The sequence below is a fragment of the Pongo abelii genome, chromosome 13, assembly GCF_028885655.2.
Source record: "Pongo abelii isolate AG06213 chromosome 13, NHGRI_mPonAbe1-v2.0_pri, whole genome shotgun sequence".
NCBI classification, from domain to species: domain Eukaryota; kingdom Metazoa; phylum Chordata; class Mammalia; order Primates; family Hominidae; genus Pongo; species Pongo abelii.
The window spans coordinates 15,203,360-15,225,251 of NC_071998.2; positions in this window are offsets into that span (position 1 = coordinate 15,203,360).

Genomic DNA, 21,892 nt, shown 5'->3' on the forward strand with positions numbered 1-21,892 from the left:
AGAAAGTTCTTCACGATGCATTCATTCAAATCACAGAGTTGAACCTTCCTTTTGATAGAACAGTTTTGAAACACTCTTTTTGTAGAATCTGCAAGAGGATATTTGGAGCGTTTTGAGGCCTATGCTGGAAAAGGAAATATCTTCACATAAAAACTAGACAGAAGCATTCTCAGAAACTTCTGTGTGATGAGTGCATTCAACTCACAGACTTGAACGTTCCTCTCGAAAGAGCAGTTTTGAAACACTCCTTTTGTAGAATCTGCAAGTGTTTATTTGGAGCGCTTTGAGGCCTATGCTGGAAAAGGAAATATCTTCACATAAAAACTAGACAGAAGCATTCTCAGAAACTTCTTTGTGATGAGTGCATTCTACTCACAGTGTTGAAGCTTGCTTTTGATAGAGCAGTTCTGAAACACTCTTTTGGTAGAATCTGCAAGTGGATATTTGGAGCGCTTTGAGGCCTATGCTGGAAAAGGAAATGTCTTCACATAAAAACTAGACAGAAGCATTCCAGGAAACTTCTGTATGACAAGTGCATTCAACTCACAGACTTGAACGTTCCTTTTGATAGAACTCTTTTGAAACACTCCTTTTGTGGAATTTGCAAGTGTTTATTTGGAGCGCTTTGAGGCCTAAGCTGGAAAAGGAAATATCTTCACGTAAGAACTAGACAGAAGCATTCTCAGAAACTTCTTTCTGATGAGTGCATTCAACACACAGACTTGAACCTTGCTTTTGAAAGAGCAGCTTTGAAACACTCTTTTCGTAGAATCTGCAAGTGGATATTTGGAGCGCTTTGAGGCCTATGCTGGGAAATGAAATCTCTTCACCTAAAAACTAGACAGAAGCATTCTGAGAAACTTCTGTGTGATGAGTGCATTCAACTCACGGACTTGAACGTTCCCTTTGATAGAACAGTTTTGAAACACTCTTTTTGTAGAATCTGCAAGTGTTTATTCGGAGCACCTAGAGACCTATATTGGAAAAGGAAATATCCTCACATAAAAACTAGAGAGAAGGATTCTCAGAAACTTCTTTGTGATGAGTTCATTCAACTCACAGAGTTGAACCTACCAATTAATAGAGAAGTTTGGAAACACTCTTTTTGTGGAATCTGCAAGTGGATATTTGGAGCCGTTTGAGGCCTATGCTGGAAAAGGAAATATCTTCACATAATAACTGAACAGAAGCATTCTCAGAAACTTCTTTGTGTTGAGTGCATTCAACTCACAGACTTGAACTTGCCTATAGAAAGAGCAGTTTTGTAACACTCTTTTGGTAAAATCTGCAAGTGGTTATTTGGAGCACTTCGAGGCCTGTGCTTGTATATGGAATATCTTCACCTAAAAACTACAGAGAAGCATTCTCAGAAAGGTCTTCACGATGCATTCATTCAACTCACAAAGTTGAACCTTCCTTTTGGTAGAACAGTTTTGAAACACTCTTTTTGTAGAATCTGCAGGAGGATATTTGGAGCGCTTTGAGGCCTATGCTGGAAAAGGAAATATCTTCACATAAAAACTAGACAGAAGCATTCTCAGAAACTTCTGTGTGATGAGTGCATTCAACTCACAGACTTGAACGTTCCTCTTGAAAGAGCAGTTTTGAAACAGTCCTTTTGTGGAATCTGCAAGTGTTTATTTGGAGCGCTTTGAGGCCTATGCTGGAAAAGGAAATATCTTCACATAAAAACTAGACAGAAGCATTCTCAGAAACTTCTTTGTGATGAGTGCATTCTACTCACAGCGTTGAAGCTTGCTTTTGATAGAGCAGTTTTGAAACACTCTTTTGGTAGAATCTGCAAGTGGATATTTGGAGCGCTTTGAGGCCTATGCTGGAAAAGGAAATGTCTTCACATAAAAACTAGACGGAAGCATTCCAGGAAACTTCTGTATGATAAGTGCATTCAACTCACAGACTTGAACGTTCCTTTTGATAGAACTCTTTTGAAACACTCCTTTTGTAGAATTTGCAATTGTTTATTTGGAGCGCTTTGAGGCCTAAGTTGGAAAAGGAAATATCTTCACGTAAGAACTAGACAGAAGCATTCTCAGAAACTTCTTTCTGATGAGTGCATTCAACACACAGACTTGAACCTTGCTTTTGAAAGAGCAGCTTTGAAACACTCTTTTCGTAGAATCTGCAAGTGGATATTTGGAGCGCTTTGAGGCCTATGCTGGGAAATGAAATCTCTTCACCTAAAAACTAGACAGAAGCATTCTGAGAAACTTCTGTGTGATGAGTGCATTCAACCCACAGACTTGAACGTTCCCTTTGATAGAACAGTTTTGAAACACTCCTTTTGTAGAATCTGCAAGTGTTTATTCGGAGCACATTGAGGCCTATGTTGGAAAAGGAAATATCTTCACATAAAAACTAGAGAGAAGGATTCTCAGAAACTTCTTTGTGATGAGTTCATTCAACTCACAGAGTTGAACCTACCAATTGATAGAGAAGTTTGGAAACACTCTTTTTGTAGAATCTGCAAGTGGATATTTGGAGCCGTTTGAGGCCTATGCTGGAAAAGGAAATATCTTCACATAAAAACTGAACAGAAGCATTCTCAGAAACTTCTTTGTGTTGAGTGCATTCAACTCACATACTTGAACTTACCTATAGAAAGAGCAGTTTTGAAACACTCTTTTGGTAAAATCTGCAAGTGGTTATTTGGAGCACTTCGAGGCCTGTGCTGGGATATGGGATATCTTCACCTAAAAACTACAGAGAAGCATTCTCAGAAAGTTCTTCACGATGCATTCATTCAAATCACAGAGTTGAACCTTCCTTTTGATAGAACAGTTTTGAAACACTCTTTTTGTAGAATCTGCAAGAGGATATTTGGAGCGTTTTGAGGCCTATGCTGGAAAAGGAAATATCTTCACATAAAAACTAGACAGAAGCATTCTCAGAAACTTCTGTGTGATGAGTGCATTCAACTCACAGACTTGAACGTTCCTCTCGAAAGAGCAGTTTTGAAACACTCCTTTTGTAGAATCTGCAAGTGTTTATTTGGAGCGCTTTGAGGCCTATGCTGGAAAAGGAAATATCTTCACATAAAAACTAGACAGAAGCATTCTCAGAAACTTCTTTGTGATGAGTGCATTCTACTCACAGTGTTGAAGCTTGGTTTTGATAGAGCAGTTCTGAAACACTCTTTTGGTAGAATCTGCAAGTGGATATTTGGAGCGCTTTGAGGCCTATGCTGGAAAAGGAAATGTCTTCACATAAAAACTAGACAGAAGCATTCCAGGAAACTTCTGTATGACAAGTGCATTCAACTCACAGACTTGAACGTTCCTTTTGATAGAACTCTTTTGAAACACTCCTTTTGTGGAATTTGCAAGTGTTTATTCGGAGCGCTTTGAGGCCTAAGCTGGAAAAGGAAATATCTTCACGTAAGAACTAGACAGAAGCATTCTCAGAAACTTCTTTCTGATGAGTGCATTCAACACACAGACTTGAACCTTGCTTTTGAAAGAGCAGCTTTGAAACACTCTTTTCGTAGAATCTGCAAGTGGATATTTGGAGCGCTTTGAGGCCTATGCTGGGAAATGAAATCTCTTCACCTAAAAACTAGACAGAAGCATTCTGAGAAACTTCTGTGTCATGAGTGCATTCAACTCACAGACTTGAACGTTCCCTTTGATAGAACAGTTTTGAAACACTCCTTTTGTAGAATCTGCAAGTGTTTATTCGGAGCACCTTGAGGCCTATGTTGGAAAAGGAAATATCTTCACATAAAAACTAGAGAGAAGGATTCTCAGAAACTTCTTTGTGATGAGTTCATTCAACACACAGAGTTGAACCTACCAATTGATAGAGAAGTTTGGAAACACTCTTTTTGTAGAATCTGCAAGTGGATATTTGGAGCCTTTTGAGGCCTATGTTGGAAAAGGAAATATCTTCACATAAAAACTGAACAGAAGCATTCTCAGAAACTTCTTTGTGTTGAGTGCATTCAACACACAGACTTGAACTTACCTATAGAAAGAGCAGTTTTGAAACACTCTTTTGGTAAAATCTGCAAGTGGTTACTTGGAGCACTTCGAGGCCTGTGCTGGGATATGGAATATCTTCACCTAAAAACTACAGAGAAGCATTCTCAGAAAGTTCTTCACGATGCATTCATTCAACTCACAGAGTTGAACCTTCCTTTTGATAGAACAGTTTTGAAACACTCTTTTTGTAGAATCTGCAAGAGGATATTTGGAGCGTTTTGAGGCCTATGCTGGAAAAGGAAATATCTTCACATAAAAACTAGACAGAAGCATTCTCAGAAACTTCTTTGTGATGAGTGCATTCTACTCACAGCGTTGAAGCTTACTTTTGATAGAGCAGTTTTGAAACACTCTTTTGGTAGAATCTGCAAGTGGATATTTGGAGCGATTTGAGGCCTATGCTGGAAAAGGAAATGTCTTCACATAAAAACTAGACAGAAGCATTCCAGGAAACTTCTGTATGATAAGTGCATTCAACTCACAGACTTGAACGTTCCTTTTGATAGAACTCTTTTGAAACACTCCTTTTGTAGAATTTGCAATTGTTTATTTGGAGCGCTTTGAGGCCTAAGCTGGAAAAGGAAATATCTTCACGTAAGAACTAGTCAGAAGCATTCTCAGAAACTTCTTTCTGATGAGTGCATTCAACACACAGACTTGAACCTTGCTTTTGAAAGAGCAGCTTTGAAACACTCTTTTCGTAGAATCTGCAAGTGGATATTTGGAGCGCTTTGAGGCCTATGCTGGGAAATGAAATCTCTTCATCTAAAAACTAGACAGAAGCATTCTGAGAAACTTCTGTGTGATGAGTGCATTCAACTCACAGACTTGAACGTTCCCTTTGATAGAACAGTTTTGAAACACTCCTTTTGTAGAATCTGCAAGTGTTTATTCGGAGCACCTTGAGGCCTATGTTGGAAAAGGAAATATCTTCACATAAAAACTAGAGAGAAGGATTCTCAGAAACTTCTTTGTGATGAGTTCATTCAACTCACAGAGTTGAACCTACCAATTGATAGAGAAGTTTGGAAACACTCTTTTTGTAGAATCTGCAAGTGGATATTTGGAGCCGTTTGAGGCCTATGCTGGAAAAGGAAATATCTTCACATAAAAACTGAACAGAAGCATTCTCAGAAACTTCTTTGTGTTGAGTGCATTCAACTCACAGACTTGAACTTACCTATAGAAAGAGCAGTTTTGAAACACTCTTTTGGTAAAATCTGCAAGTGGTTATTTGGAGCACTTCGAGGCCTGTGCTGGGATATGGAATATCTTCACCTAAAAACTACAGAGAAGCATTCTCAGAAAGTTCTTCATGATGCATTCATTCAACTCACAGAGTTGCACCTTCCTTTTGATAGAACAGTTTTGAAACACTCTTTTTGTAGAATCTGCAAGAGGATATTTGGAGGGTTTTGAGGCCTATGCTGGAAAAGGAAATATCTTCACATAAAAACTAGACAGAAGCATTCTCAGAAACTTCTTTGTGATGAGTGCATTCTACTCACAGCGTTGAAGCTCACTTTTGATAGAGCAGTTTTGAAACACTCTTTTGGTAGAATCTGCAAGTGGATATTTGGAGCGCTTTGAGGCCTATGCTGGAAAAGGAAATCTCTTCACATAAGAACGAGACAGAAGCATTCCAGGAAACTTCTGTATGACAAGTGCATTCAACTCACAGACTTGAACGTTCCTTTTGATAGAACTCTTTTGAAACACTCCTTTTGTGGAATTTGCAAGTGTTTATTTGGAGCGCTTTGAGGCCTAAGCTGGAAAAGGAAATATCTTCACGTAAGAACTAGACAGAAGCATTCTCAGAAACTTCTTTCTGATAAGTGCATTCAACACACAGACTTGTACCTTGCTTTTGAAAGAGCAGCTTTGAAACACTCTTTTCGTAGAATCTGCAAGTGGATATTTGGAGCGCTTTGAGGTCTATGCTGGGAAATGAAATCTCTTCACCTAAAAACTAGACAGAAGCATTCTGAGAAACTTCTGTGTGATGAGTGCATTCAACTCACAGACTTCAACTTTCCCTTTGATAGAACAGTTTTGAAACACACCTTTTGTAGAATCTGCAAGTGTTTATTCGGAGCACCTTGAGGCCTATGTTGGAAAAGGAAATATCTTCACATAAAAACTAGAGAGAAGGATTCTCAGAAACTTCTTTGTGATGAGTCCATTCAACTCACAGAGTTGAACCTACCAATTGATAGAGAAGTTTGGAAACACTCTTTTTGTAGAATCTGCAAGTGGATATTTGGAGCCGTTTGAGGCCTATGCTGGAAAAGGAAATATCGTCACATAAAAACTGAACAGAAGCATTCTCAGAAACTTCTTTGTGTTGAGTGCATTCAACTCACAGACTTGAACTTACCTATAGAAAGAGCAGTTTTGAAACACTCTTTTGTAAAATCTGCAAGTGGTTATTTGGAGCACTTCGAGGCCTGTGCAGGGATATGGAATATCTTCACCTAAAAACTACAGAGAAGCATTCTCAGAAAGTTCTTCACGAAGCACTCATTCAACTCACAGAGTTGAACCTTCCTTTTGATAGAACAGTTTTGAAACACTCTTTTTGTAGAATCTGCAAGAGGATATTTGGAGCGTTTTGAGGCCTATGCTGGAAAAGGAAATATCTTCACATAAAAGCTAGACAGAAGCATTCTCAGAAACTTGTTTCTGATGAGTGCATTCTACTCACAGTGTTGAAGCTTACTTTTGATAGAGCACTTTTGAAACACTCTTTTGGTAGAATCTGCAAATGGATATTTGGAGCGCTTTGAGGCCTATGCTGGAAAAGGAAATGTCTTCACATAAAAACTACACAGAAGCATTCCAGGAAACTTCTGTATGACAAGTGCATTCAACTCACAGACTTGAACGTTCCTTTTGATAGAACTCTTTTAAAACACTCCTTTTGTGGAATTTGCAAGTGTTTATTTGGAGCGCTTTGAGGCCTAAGGTGGAAAAGGAAATATCTTCACGTAAGAACTAGTCAGAAGCATTCTCAGAAACTTCTTTCTGATGAGTGCATTCAACACACAGACTTGAACCTTGCTTTTGAAAGAGCAGCTTTCAAACACCCTTTTCGTAGAATCTGCAAGTGGATATTTGGAGCGCTTTGGGGCCTATGCTGGGAAATGAAATCTCTTCACCTAAAAACTAGACAGAAGCATTCTGAGAAACTTCTGTGTGATGAGTGCATTCAACTCACAGACTTGAACGTTCCCTTTGATAGAACAGTTTTGAAACACTCCTTTTGTAGAATCTGCAAGTGTTTATTCGGAGCACCTTGAGGCCTATGTTGGAAAAGGAAATATCTTCACATAAAAACTAGAGAGAAGGATTCTCAGAAACTTCTTTGTGATGAGTTCATTCAACTCACAGAGTTGAACCTACCAATTGATAGAGAAGTTTGGAAGCACTCTTTTTGTAGAATCTGCAAGTGGATATTTGGAGCCGTTTGAGGCCTATGCTGGAAAAGGAAATATCTTCACATAAAAACTGAACAGAAGCATTCTCAGAAAGTTCTTTGTGTTGAGTGCATTCAACTCACAGACTTGAACTTACCTATAGAAAGAGCAGTTTTGAAACACTCTTTTGGTAAAATCTGCAAGTGGTTATTTGGAGCACTTCGAGGCCTGTGCTGGGATATGGAATATCTTCACCTAAAAACTACAGAGAAGCATTCTCAGAAAGTTCTTCACGATGCATTCATTCAACTCACAGAGTTGAACCTTCCTTTTGATAGAACAGTTTTGAAACACTCTTTTTGTAGAATCTGCAACAGGATATTTGGAGCGTTTTGAGGCCTATGCTGGAAAAGGAAATATCTTCACATAAAAACTAGACAGAAGCATTCTCAGAAATTTCTTTGTGATGAGTGCATTCTACTCACAGCGTTGAAGCTTGCTTTTGATAGAGCAGTTTTGAAACACTCTTTTGGTAGAATCTGCAAGTGGATATTTGGAGCGCTTTGAGGTCTATGCTGGAAAAGGAAATGTCTTCACATAAAAACTAGACAGAAGCATTCCAGGAAACTTCTGTATGACAAGTGCATTCAACTCACAGACTTGAACGTTCCTTTTGATAGAACTCTTTTGAAACACTCCTTTTGTGGAATTTGCTAGTGTTTATTTGGAGCGCTTTGAGGCCTAAGCTGGAAAACGAAATATCTTCACGTAAGAACTAGACAGAAGCATTCTCAGAAACTTCTTTCTGATGAGTGCATTCAACACACAGAGTTCAACCTTGCTTTTGAAAGAGCAGCTTTGAAACACTCTTTTCGTAGAATCTGCAAGTGGATATTTGGAGCGCTTTGAGGCCTATGCTGGGAAATGAAATCTCTTCCCCTAAAAACTAGACAGAAGCATTCTGAGAAACTTCTGTGTGATGAGTGCATTCAACTCACAGACTTGAACGTTCCTCTTGAAAGAGCAGTTTTGAAACACTCCTTTTGTAGAATCTGCAAGGGTTTATTTGGAGCGCTTTGAGGCCTATGTTGGAAAAGGAAATATCTTCACATAAAAACTAGACAGAAGCATTCTCAGAAACTTCTTTGTGATGAGTGCATTCTACTGACAGTGTTGAAACTTGCTTTTGATAGAGCAGTTTGGAAACACTCTTTTGGTAGATTCGGCAAGTGGATATTTGGAGCGCTTTGAGGCCTATGCTGGAAAAGGAAATGTCTTCACATAAAAACTAGACAGAAGCATTCTAGGAAACTTCTGTATGACAAGTGCATTCAACTCACGGACTTGAACGTTCCTTTTGATAGAACTCTTTTGAAACACTCCTTTTGTGGAATTTGCAAGTGTTTATTTGGAGCGCTTTGAGGCCTAAGCTGGAAAAGGAAATATCTTCACGTAAGAACTAGACAGAAGCATTCTCAGAAACTTCTTTCTGATGAGTGCATTCAACACACAGACTTGAACCTTGCTTTTGAAAGAGCAGCTTTGAAACACTCTTTTCGTAGAATCTGCAAGTGGATATTTGGAGCGCTTTGAGGTCTATGCTGGGAAATGAAATCTCTTCACCTAAAAACTAGACAGAAGCATTCTGAGAAACTTCTGTGTGATGAGTGCATTCAACTCACAGACTTCAACTTTCCCTTTGATAGAACAGTTTTGAAACACACCTTTTGTAGAATCTGCAAGTGTTTATTCGGAGCACCTTGAGGCCTATGTTGGAAAAGGAAATATCTTCACATAAAAACTAGAGAGAAGGATTCTCAGAAACTTCTTTGTGATGAGTCCATTCAACTCACAGAGTTGAACCTACCAATTGATAGAGAAGTTTGGAAACACTCTTTTTGTAGAATCTGCAAGTGGATATTTGGAGCCGTTTGAGGCCTATGCTGGAAAAGGAAATATCTTCACATAAAAACTGAACAGAAGCATTCTCAGAAAGTTCTTTGTGTTGAGTGCATTCAACTCACAGACTTGAACTTACCTATAGAAAGAGCAGTTTTGAAACACTCTTTTGTTAAAATCTGCAAGTGGTTATTTGGAGCACTTCGAGGCCTGTGCTGGGATATGGAATATCTTCACCTAAAAACTACAGAGAAGCATTCTCAGAAAGTTCTTCATGATGCATTCATTCAACTCACAGAGTTGAACCTTCCTTTTGATAGAACAGTTTTGAAACGCTCTTTTTGTAGAATCTGCAAGAGGATATTTGGAGCGTTTTGAGGCCTATGCTGGAAAAGGAAATATCTTCACATAAAAACTAGACAGAAGCATTCTCAGAAACTTCTTTGTGATGAGTGCATTCTACTCACAGTGTTGAAGCTTACTTTTCATAGAGCAGTTTTGAAACACTCTTTTGCTAGAATCTGCAAGTGGATATTTGGAGCGCTTTGAGGCCTATGCTGGAAAAGGAAATGTCTTCACATAAAAACTAGACAGAAGCATTCCAGGAAACTTCTGTATGGCAAGTGCATTCAACTCACAGACTTGAACGTTCCTTTTGATAGAACTCTTTTGAAACACTCCTTTTGTGGTATTTGCAAGTGTTTATTTGGAGCGCTTTGAGGCCTAAGCTGGAAAAGGAAATATCTTCACGTAAGAACTAGACAGAAGCATTCTCAGAAACTTCTTTCTGATGAGTGCATTCAACACACAGACTTGAACCTTGCTTTTGAAAGAGCAGCTTTGAAACACTCTTTTCGTAGAATCTGCAAGTGGATATTTGGAGCGCTTTGAGGCCTATGCTGGGAAATGAAATCTCTTCACCTAAAAACTAGACAGAAGCATTCGGAGAAACTTCTGTGTGATGAGTGCATTCAACTCACAGACTTCAACGTTCCCTTTGATAGAACAGTTTTGAAACACTCCTTTTGTAGAATCTGCAAGTGTTTATTCGGAGCACCTTGAGGCCTATGTTGGAAAAGGAAGTATCTTCACATAAAAACTAGAGAGAAGGATTCTCAGAAACTTCTTTGTGATGAGTCGATTCAACTCACAGAGTTGAACCTACCAATTGATAGAGAAGTTTGGAAACACTCTTTTTGTAGAATCTGCAAGTGGATATTTGGAGCCGTTTGAGGCCTATGCTGGAAAAGGAAATATCTTCACATAAAAACTGAACAGAGGCATTCTCAGAAACTTCTTTGTGTTGAGTGCATTCAACTCACAGACTTGAACTTACCTATAGAAAGAGCAGTTTTGAAACACCCCTTTGGTAAAATCTACAAGTGGTTATTTGGAGCACTTCGAGGCCTGTGCTGGGATATGGAATATCTTCACCTAAAAACTACAGAGAAGCATTCTCAGAAAGTTCTTCACGATGCATTCATTCAACTCACAGAGTTGAACCTTCCTTTTGATAGAACAGTTTTGAAACACTCCTTTTGTAGAATCTGCAAGAGGATATTTGGGGCGCTTTGAGGCCTATGCCGGAAAAGGAAATATCTTCACATAAAAACTAGACAGAAGCATTCTCAGAAATTTCTTTGTGATGAGTGCATTCTACTCACAGCGTTGAAGCTTGCTTTTGATAGAGCAGTTTTGAAACACTCTTTTGGTAGAATCTGCAAGTGGATATTTGGAGCGCTTTGAGGTCTATTCTGGAAAAGGAAATGTCTTCACATAAAAACTAGACAGAAGCATTCCTGGAAACTTCTGTATGACAAGTGCATTCAACTCACAGACTTGAACGTTCCTTTTGATAGAACTCTTTTGAAACACTCCTTTTGTGGAATTTGCTAGTGTTTATTTGGAGCGCTTTGAGGCCTAAGCTGGAAAACAAAATATCTTCACGTAAGAACTAGACAGAAGCATTCTCAGAAACTTCTTTCTGATGAGTGCATTCAACACACAGAGTTCAACCTTGCTTTTGAAAGAGCAGCTTTGAAACACTCTTTTCGTAGAATCTGCAAGTGGATATTTGGAGCGCTTTGAGGCCTATGCTGGGAAATGAAATCTCTTCCCCTAAAAACTAGACAGAAGCATTCTGAGAAATTTCTGTGTGATGAGTGCATTCAACTCACAGACTTGAACGTTCCTCTCGAAAGAGCAGTTTTGAAACACTCCTTTTGTAGAATCTGCAAGGGTTTATTTGGAGCGTTTTGAGGCCTATGCTGGAAAAGGAAATATCTTCAAATAAAAACTAGACAGAAGCATTCTCAGAAACTTCTTGGTGATGAGGGCATTCAACTCACAGACCTGAACGTTCCCTTTGATAGAACAGTTTTGAAACACTCCTTTTGTAGAATCTGCAAGTGTTTATTCGGAGCACCTTGAGGCCTATGTTGGAAAAGGAAATATCTTCACATAAAAACTAGAGAGAAGGATTCTCAGAAACTTCTTTGTGATGAGTTCATTCAACTCACAGAGTTGAACCTACCAATTGATAGAGAAGTTTGGAAACACTCTTTTTGTAGAATCTGCAAGTGGATATTTGGAGCCGTTTGAGGCCTATGCTGGAAAAGGAAATATCTTCACATAAAAACTGAACAGAAGCATTCTCAGAAACTTCTTTGTGTTGAGTGCATTCAACTCACAGACTTGAACTTACCTATAGAAAGAGCAGTTTTGAAACACTCTTTTGGTAAAATCTGCAAGTGGTTATTTGGAGCACTTCGAGGCCTGTGCTGGGATATGGAATATCTTCACCTAAAAACTACAGAGAAGCATTCTCAGAAAGTTCTTCACGATGCATTCATTCAACTCACAGAGTTGAACCTTCCTTTTTATAGAACAGTTTTGAAACACTCTTTTTGTAGAATCTGCAAGAGGATATTTGGAGCGTTTTGAGGCCTATGCTGGAAAAGGAAATATCTTCACATAAAAACTAGACAGAAGCATTCTCAGAAACTTCTTTGTGATGAGTGCATTCTACTCACAGCGTTGAAGCTTACTTTTGATAGAGCAGTTTTGAAACACTCTTTTGGTAGAATCTGCAAGTGGATATTTGGAGCGCTTTGAGGCCTATGCTGGAAAAGGAAATGTCTTCACATAAAAACTAGACAGAAGCATTCCAGGAAACTTCTGTATGACAAGTGCATTCAACTCACAGACTTGAACGTTCCTTTTGATAGAACTCTTTTGAAACACTCCTTTTGTGGAATTTGCAAGTGTTTATTTGGAGCGCTTTGAGGCCTAAGCTGGAAAAGGAAATATCTTCACGTAAGAACTAGACAGAAGCATTCTCAGAAACTTCTTTCTGATGAGTGCATTCAACACACAGACTTGAACCTTGCTTTTGAAAGAGCAGCTTTGAAACACTCTTTTCGTAGAATCTGCAAGTGGATATTTGGAGCACTTTGGGGCCTATGCTGGGAAATGAAATCTCTTCACCTAAAAACTAGACAGAAGCATTCTGAGAAACTTCTGTGTGATGAGTGCATTCAACTCACAGACTTGAACGTTCCCTTTGATAGAACAGTTTTGAAACACTCCTTTTGTAGAATCTGCAAGTGTTTATTCGGAGCACCTTGAGGCCTATGTTGGAAAAGGAAATATCTTCACATAAAAACTAGAGAGAAGGATTCTCAGAAACTTCTTTGTGATGAGTTCATTCAACTCACAGAGTTGAACCTACCAATTGATAGAGAAGTTTGGAAACACTCTTTTTGTAGAATCTGCAAGTGGATATTTGGAGCCGTTTGAGGCCTATGCTGGAAAAGGAAATATCTTCACATAAAAACTGAACAGAAGCATTCTCAGAAACTTCTTTGTGTTGAGTGCATTCAACTCACAGACTTGAACTTACCTATAGAAAGAGCAGTTTTGAAACACTCTTTTGGTAAAATCTGCAAGTGGTTATTTGGAGCACTTCGAGGCCTGTGCTGGGATATGGAATTTCTTCACATAAAAACTACAGAGAAGCATTCTCAGAAAGTCCTTCACGATGCATTCATTCAACTCACAGAGTTGAACCTTCCTTTTGATAGAACAGTTTTGAAACCCTCTTTTTGTAGAATCTGCAAGAGGATATTTGGAGCGTTTTGAGGCCTATGCTGGAAAAGGAAATATCTTCACATAAAAACTAGACAGAAGCATTCTCAGAAACTTCTTTGTGATGAGTGCATTCTACTCACAGCTTTGAAACTTGCTTTTGATAGGGCAGTTTTGAAACACTCTTTTGGTAGAATCTGCAAGTGGATATTTGGAGCGCTTTGAGGCCTATGCTGGAAAAGGAAATGTCTTCACATAAAAACTAGACAGAAGCATTCCAGGAAACTTCTGTATGACAAGTGCATTCAACTCACAGACTTGAACGTTCCTTTTGATAGAACTCTTTTGAAACACTCCTTTTGTGGAATTTGCAAGTGTTTATTTGGAGCGCTTTGAGGCCTAAGCTAGAAAAGGAAATATCTTCACGTAAGAACTAGACAGAAGCATTCTCAGAAACTTCTTTCTGATGAGTGCATTCAACACACAGACTTGAACCTTGCTTTTGAAAGAGCAGCTTTGAAACACTCTTTTCGTAGAATCTGCAAGTGGATATTTGGAGCGCTTTGAGGCCTATGCTGGGAAAAGAAATCTCTTCACCTAAAAACTAGACAGAAGCATTCTGAGAAACTTCTGTGTGATGAGTGCATTCAACTCACAGACTTCAACGTTCCCTTTGATAGAACAGTTTTGAAACACTCCTTTTGTAGAATCTGCAAGTGTTTATTCGGAGCACCTTGAGGCCTATGTTGGAACAGGAAATATCTTCACATAAAAACTAGAGAGAAGGATTCTCAGAAACTTCTTTGTGATGAGTTCATTCAACTCACGGAGTTGAACCTACCAATTGATAGAGAAGTTTGGAAACACTCTTCTTGTAGAATCTGCAAGTGGATATTTGGAGCCGTTTGAGGCCTATGCTGGAAAAGGAAATATCTTCACATAAAAACTGAACAGAAGCATTCTCAGAAACTTCTTTGTGTTGAGTGCATTCAACTCACAGACTTGAACTTACCTATAGAAAGAGCAGTTTTGAAACACTCTTTTGGTAAAATCTGCAAGTGGTTATTTGGAGCACTTCGAGGCCTGTGCGGGGATATGGAATATCTTCACCTAAAAACTACAGAGAAGCATTCTCAGAAAGTTCTTCACGATGCATTCATTCAACTCACAGAGTTGAACCTTCCTTTTGATAGAACAGTTTTGAAACCCTCTTTTTGTAGAATCTGCAAGAGGATATTTGGAGCGTTTTGAAGCCTATGCTGGAAAAGGAAATATCTTCACATAAAAACTAGACAGAAGCATTCTCAGAAACTTGTTTGTGATGAGTGCATTCTACTCACAGTGTTGAAGCTTACTTTTGATAGAGCAGTTTTGAAACACTCTTTTGGTAGAATCTGCAAGTGGATATTTGGAGCGCTTTGAGGCCTATGCTGGAAAAGGAAATGTCTTCACATAAAAACTAGACAGAAGCATTCCAGGAAACTTCTGTATGACAAGTGCATTCAACTCACAGACTTGAACGTTCCTTTTGATAGAACTCTTTTGAAACACTCCTTTTGTGGTATTTGCAAGTGTTTATTTGGAGCGCGTTGAGGCCTAAGCTGGAAAAGGAAATATCTTCACGTAAGAACTAGACAGAAGCATTCTCAGAAACTTCTTTCTGATGAGTGCATTCAACACACAGACTTGAACCTTGCTTTTGAAAGAGCAGCTTTGAAACACTCTTTTCGTAGAATCTGCAAGTGGATATTTGGAGCGCTTTGAGGCCTATGCTGGGAAATGAAATCTCTTCACCTAAAAACTAGACAGAAGCATTCTGAGAAACTTCTGTGTGATGAGTGCACTCAACTCACAGACTTGAACGTTCCCTTTGATGGAACAGTTTTGAAACACTCCTTTTGTAGAATCTGCAAGTGTTTATTCGGAGCACCTTGAGTCCTATGTTGGAAAAGGAAATATCTTCACATAAAAACTAGAGAGAAGATTTCTCAGAAACTTCTTTGTGATGAGTTCATTCAACTCACAGAGTTGAACCTACCAATTGATAGAGAAGTTTGGAAACACTCTTTTTGTAGAATCTGCAAGTGGATATTTGGAGCCGTTTGAGGCCTATGCTGGAAAAGGAAATATCTTCACATAAAAACTGAACAGAAGCATTCTCAGAAACTTCTTTGTGTTGAGTGCATTCAACTCACAGACTTGAACTTACCTATAGAAAGAGCAGTTTTGAAACACACTTTTGGTAAAATCTGCAAGTGGTTATTTGGAGCACTTCGAGGCCTGTGCGGGGATATGGAATATCTTCACCTAAAAACTACAGAGAAGCATTCTCAGAAAGTTCTTCACGATGCATTCATTCAACTCACAGAGTTGAACCTTCCTTTTTATAGAACAGTTTTGAAACACTCTTTTTGTAGAATCTGCAAGAGGATATTTGGAGCGTTTTGAGGCCTATGCTGGAAAAGGAAATATCTTCACATAAAAACTAGACAGAAGCATTCTCAGAAACTTCTTTGTGATGAGTGCATTCTACTCACAGTGTTGAAGCTTACTTTTGATAGAGCAGTTTTGAAACACTCTTTTGGTAGAATCTGCAAGTGGATATTTGGAGCGCTTTGAGGCCTATGCTGGAAAAGGAAATGTCTTCACATAAAAACTAGACAGAAGCATTCCAGGAAACTTCTGTATGACAAGTGCATTCAACTCACAGACTTGAACGTTCCTTTTGATAGAACTCTTTTGAAACACTCCTTTTGTGGTATTTGCAAGTGTTTATTTGGAGCGCTTTGAGGCCTAAGCTGGAAAAGGAAATATCTTCACGTAAGAACTAGACAGAAGCATTCTCAGAAACTTCTTTCTGATGAGTGCATTCAACACACAGACTTGAACCTTGCTTTTGAAAGAGCAGCTTTGAAACACTCTTTTCGTAGAATCTGCAAGTGGATATTTGGAGCGCTTTGAGGCCTATGCTGGGAAATGAAATCTCTTCACCTAAAAACTAGACAGAAGCATTCGGAGAAACTTCTGTGTGATGAGTGCATTCAACTCACAGACTTCAACGTTCCCTTTGATAGAACAGTTTTGAAACACTCCTTTTGTAGAATCTGCAAGTGTTTATTCGGAGCACCTTGAGGCCTATGTTGGAAAAGGAAGTATCTTCACATAAAAACTAGAGAGAAGGATTCTCAGAAACTTCTTTGTGATGAGTCGATTCAACTCACAGAGTTGAACCTACCAATTGATAGAGAAGTTTGGAAACACTCTTTTTGTAGAATCTGCAAGTGGATATTTGGAGCCGTTTGAGGCCTATGCTGGAAAAGGAAATATCTTCACATAAAAACTGAACAGAAGCATTCTCAGAAACTTCTTTGTGTTGAGTGCATTCAACTCACAGACTTGAACTTACCTATAGAAAGAGCAGTTTTGAAACACCCTTTTGGTAAAATCTACAAGTGGTTATTTGGAGCACTTCGAGGCCTGTGCTGGGATATGGAATATCTTCACCTAAAAACTACAGAGAAGCATTCTCAGAAAGTTCTTCACGATGCATTCATTCAACTCACAGAGTTGAACCTTCCTTTTGATAGAACAGTTTAGAAACACTCTTTTTGTAGAATCTGCAAGAGGATATTTGGAGCGTTTTGAGGCCTATGCTGGAAAAGGAAATATCTTCACATAAAAACTAGACAGAAGCATTCTCAGAAACTTCCTTGTGATGAGTGCATTCTACTCACAGTGTTGAAGCTTACTTTTGATAGAGCAGTTTTGAAACACTCTTTTGGTAGAATCTGCAAGTGGATATTTGGAGCGCTTTGAGGCCTATGCTGGAAAAGGAAATGTCTTCACATAAAAACTAGACAGAAGCATTCCAGGAAACTTCTGTATGACAAGTGCATTCAACTCACAGACTTGAACGTTCCTTTTGATAGAACTCTTTTGAAACACTCCTTTTGTGGTATTTGCAAGTGTTTATTTGGAGCGCTTTGAGGCCTAAGCTGGAAAAGGATATATCTTCACGTAAGAACTAGACAGAAGCATTCTCAGAAACTTCTTTCTGATGAGTGCATTCAACACACAGACTTGAACCTTGCTTTTGAAAGAGCAGCTTTGAAACACTCTTTTCGTAGAATCTGCAAGTGGATATTTGGAGCGCTTTGAGGCCTATGCTGGGAAATGAAATCTCTTCACCTAAAAACTAGACAGAAGCATTCTGAGAAACTTCTGTGTGATGAGTGCATTCAACTCACAGACTTCAACGTTCCCTTTGATAGAACAGTTTTGAAACACTCCTTTTGTAGAATCTGCAAGTGTTTATTCGGAGCACCTTGAGGCCTATATTGGAAAAGGAAGTATCTTCACATAAAAACTAGAGAGAAGGATTCTCAGAAACTTCTTTGTGATGAGTCGATTCAACTCACAGAGTTAAACCTACCAATTGATAGAGAAGTTTGGAAACACTCCTTTTGTAGAATCTGCAAGTGGATATTTGGAGCCGTTTGAGGCCTATGCTGGAAAAGGAAATATCTTCACATAAAAACTGAACAGAAGCATTCTCAGAAACTTCTTTGTGTTGAGTGCATTCAACTCACAGACTTGAACTTACCTATAGAAAGAGCAGTTTTGAAACACTCTTTTGGTAAAATCTGCAAGTGGTTATTTGGAGCACTTCGAGGCCTGTGCTGGGATATGGAATTTCTTCAAATAAAAACTACAGAGAAGCATTCTCAGAAAGTCCTTCACGATGCATTCATTCAACTCACAGAGTTGAACCTTCCTTTTGATAGAACAGTTTTGAAACCCTCTTTTTGTAGAATCTGCAAGAGGATATTTGGAGCGTTTTGAGGCCTATGCTGGAAAAGGAAATATCTTCACATAAAAACTAGACAGAAGCATTCTCAGAAACTTCTTTGTGATGAGTGCATTCTACTCACAGCTTTGAAACTTGCTTTTGATAGGGCAGTTTTGAAACACTCTTTTGGTAGAATCTGCAAGTGGATATTTGGAGCGCTTTGAGGCCTATGCTGGAAAAGGAAATGTCTTCACATAAAAACTAGACAGAAGCATTCCAGGAAACTTCTGTATGACAAGTGCATTCAACTCACAGACTTGAACGTTCCTTTTGATAGAACTCTTTTGAAACACTCCTTTTGTGGAATTTGCAAGTGTTTATTTGGAGCGCTTTGAGGCCTAAGCTAGAAAAGGAAATATCTTCACGTAAGAACTAGACAGAAGCATTCTCAGAAACTTCTTTCTGATGAGTGCATTCAACACACAGACTTGAACCTTGCTTTTGAAAGAGCAGCTTTGAAACACTCTTTTCGTAGAATCTGCAAGTGGATATTTGGAGCGCTTTGAGGCCTATGCTGGGAAAAGAAATCTCTTCACCTAAAAACTAGACAGAAGCATTCTGAGAAACTTCTGTGTGATGAGTGCATTCAACTCACAGACTTCAACGTTCCCTTTGATAGAACAGTTTTGAAACACTCCTTTTGTAGAATCTGCAAGTGTTTATTCGGAGCACCTTGAGGCCTATGTTGGAACAGGAAATATCTTCACATAAAAACTAGAGAGAAGGATTCTCAGAAACTTCTTTGTGATGAGTTCATTCAACTCACGGAGTTGAACCTACCAATTGATAGAGAAGTTTGGAAACACTCTTCTTGTAGAATCTGCAAGTGGATATTTGGAGCCGTTTGAGGCCTATGCTGGAAAAGGAAATATCTTCACATAAAAACTGAACAGAAGCATTCTCAGAAACTTCTTTGTGTTGAGTGCATTCAACTCACAGACTTGAACTTACCTATAGAAAGAGCAGTTTTGAAACACTCTTTTGGTAAAATCTGCAAGTGGTTATTTGGAGCACTTCGAGGCCTGTGCGGGGATATGGAATATCTTCACCTAAAAACTACAGAGAAGCATTCTCAGAAAGTTCTTCACGATGCATTCATTCAACTCACAGAGTTGAACCTTCCTTTTGATAGAACAGTTTTGAAACCCTCTTTTTGTAGAATCTGCAAGAGGATATTTGGAGCGTTTTGAAGCCTATGCTGGAAAAGGAAATATCTTCACATAAAAACTAGACAGAAGCATTCTCAGAAACTTGTTTGTGATGAGTGCATTCTACTCACAGTGTTGAAGCTTACTTTTGATAGAGCAGTTTTGAAACACTCTTTTGGTAGAATCTGCAAGTGGATATTTGGAGCGCTTTGAGGCCTATGCTGGAAAAGGAAATGTCTTCACATAAAAACTAGACAGAAGCATTCCAGGAAACTTCTGTATGACAAGTGCATTCAACTCACAGACTTGAACGTTCCTTTTGATAGAACTCTTTTGAAACACTCCTTTTGTGGTATTTGCAAGTGTTTATTTGGAGCGCGTTGAGGCCTAAGCTGGAAAAGGAAATATCTTCACGTAAGAACTAGACAGAAGCATTCTCAGAAACTTCTTTCTGATGAGTGCATTCAACACACAGACTTGAACCTTGCTTTTGAAAGAGCAGCTTTGAAACACTCTTTTCGTAGAATCTGCAAGTGGATATTTGGAGCGCTTTGAGGCCTATGCTGGGAAATGAAATCTCTTCACCTAAAAACTAGACAGAAGCATTCTGAGAAACTTCTGTGTGATGAGTGCACTCAACTCACAGACTTGAACGTTCCCTTTGATGGAACAGTTTTGAAACACTCCTTTTGTAGAATCTGCAAGTGTTTATTCGGAGCACCTTGAGTCCTATGTTGGAAAAGGAAATATCTTCACATAAAAACTAGAGAGAAGATTTCTCAGAAACTTCTTTGTGATGAGTTCATTCAACTCACAGAGTTGAACCTACCAATTGATAGAGAAGTTTGGAAACACTCTTTTTGTAGAATCTGCAAGTGGATATTTGGAGCCGTTTGAGGCCTATGCTGGAAAAGGAAATATCTTCACATAAAAACTGAACAGAAGCATTCTCAGAAACTTCTTTGTGTTGAGTGCATTCAACTCACAGACTTGAACTTACCTATAGAAAGAGCAGATTTGAAACACTCTTTTGGTAAAATCTGCAAGTGGTTATTTGGAGCACTTCGAGGCCTCTGCGGGGATATGGAATATCTTCACCTAAAAACTACAGAGAAGCATTCTCAGAAAGTTCTTCACGATGCATTCATTCAACTCACAGAGTTGAACCTTCCTTTTTATAGAACAGTTTTGAAAGCCTCTTTTTGTAGAATCTGCAAGAGGATATTTGGAGCGTTTTGAGGCCTATGCTGGAAAAGGAAATATCTTCACATAAAAACTAGACAGAAGCATTCTCAGAAACTTCTTTGTGATGAGTGCATTCTACTCACAGTGTTGAAGCTTACTTTTGATAGAGCAGTTTTGAAACACTCTTTTGGTAGAATCTGCAAGTGGATATTTGGAGCGCTTTGAGGCCTATGCTGGAAAAGGAAATGTCTTCACATAAAAACTAGACAGAAGCATTCCAGGAAACTTCTGTATGACAAGTGCATTCAACTCACAGACTTGAACGTTCCTTTTGATAGAACTCTTTTGAAACACTCCTTTTGTGGTATTTGCAAGTGTTTATTTGGAGCGCTTTGAGGCCTAAGCTGGAAAAGGAAATATCTTCACGTAAGAACTAGACAGAAGCATTCTCAGAAACTTCTTTCTGATGAGTGCATTCAACACACAGACTTGAACCTTGCTTTTGAAAGAGCAGCTTTGAAACACTCTTTTCGTAGAATCTGCAAGTGGATATTTGGAGCGCTTTGAGGCCTATGCTGGGAAATGAAATCTCTTCACCTAAAAACTAGACAGAAGCATTCGGAGAAACTTCTGTGTGATGAGTGCATTCAACTCACAGACTTCAACGTTCCCTTTGATAGAACAGTTTTGAAACACTCCTTTTGTAGAATCTGCAAGTGTTTATTCGGAGCACCTTGAGGCCTATGTTGGAAAAGGAAGTATCTTCACATAAAAACTAGAGAGAAGGATTCTCAGAAACTTCTTTGTGATGAGTCGATTCAACTCACAGAGTTGAACCTACCAATTGATAGAGAAGTTTGGAAACACTCTTTTTGTAGAATCTGCAAGTGGATATTTGGAGCCGTTTGAGGCCTATGCTGGAAAAGGAAATATCTTCACATAAAAACTGAACAGAAGCATTCTCAGAAACTTCTTTGTGTTGAGTGCATTCAACTCACAGACTTGAACTTACCTATAGAAAGAGCAGTTTTGAAACACCCTTTTGGTAAAATCTACAAGTGGTTATTTGGAGCACTTCGAGGCCTGTGCTGGGATATGGAATATCTTCACCTAAAAACTACAGAGAAGCATTCTCAGAAAGTTCTTCACGATGCATTCATTCAACTCACAGAGTTGAACCTTCCTTTTGATAGAACAGTTTAGAAACACTCTTTTTGTAGAATCTGCAAGAGGATATTTGGAGCGTTTTGAGGCCTATGCTGGAAAAGGAAATATCTTCACATAAAAACTAGACAGAAGCATTCTCAGAAA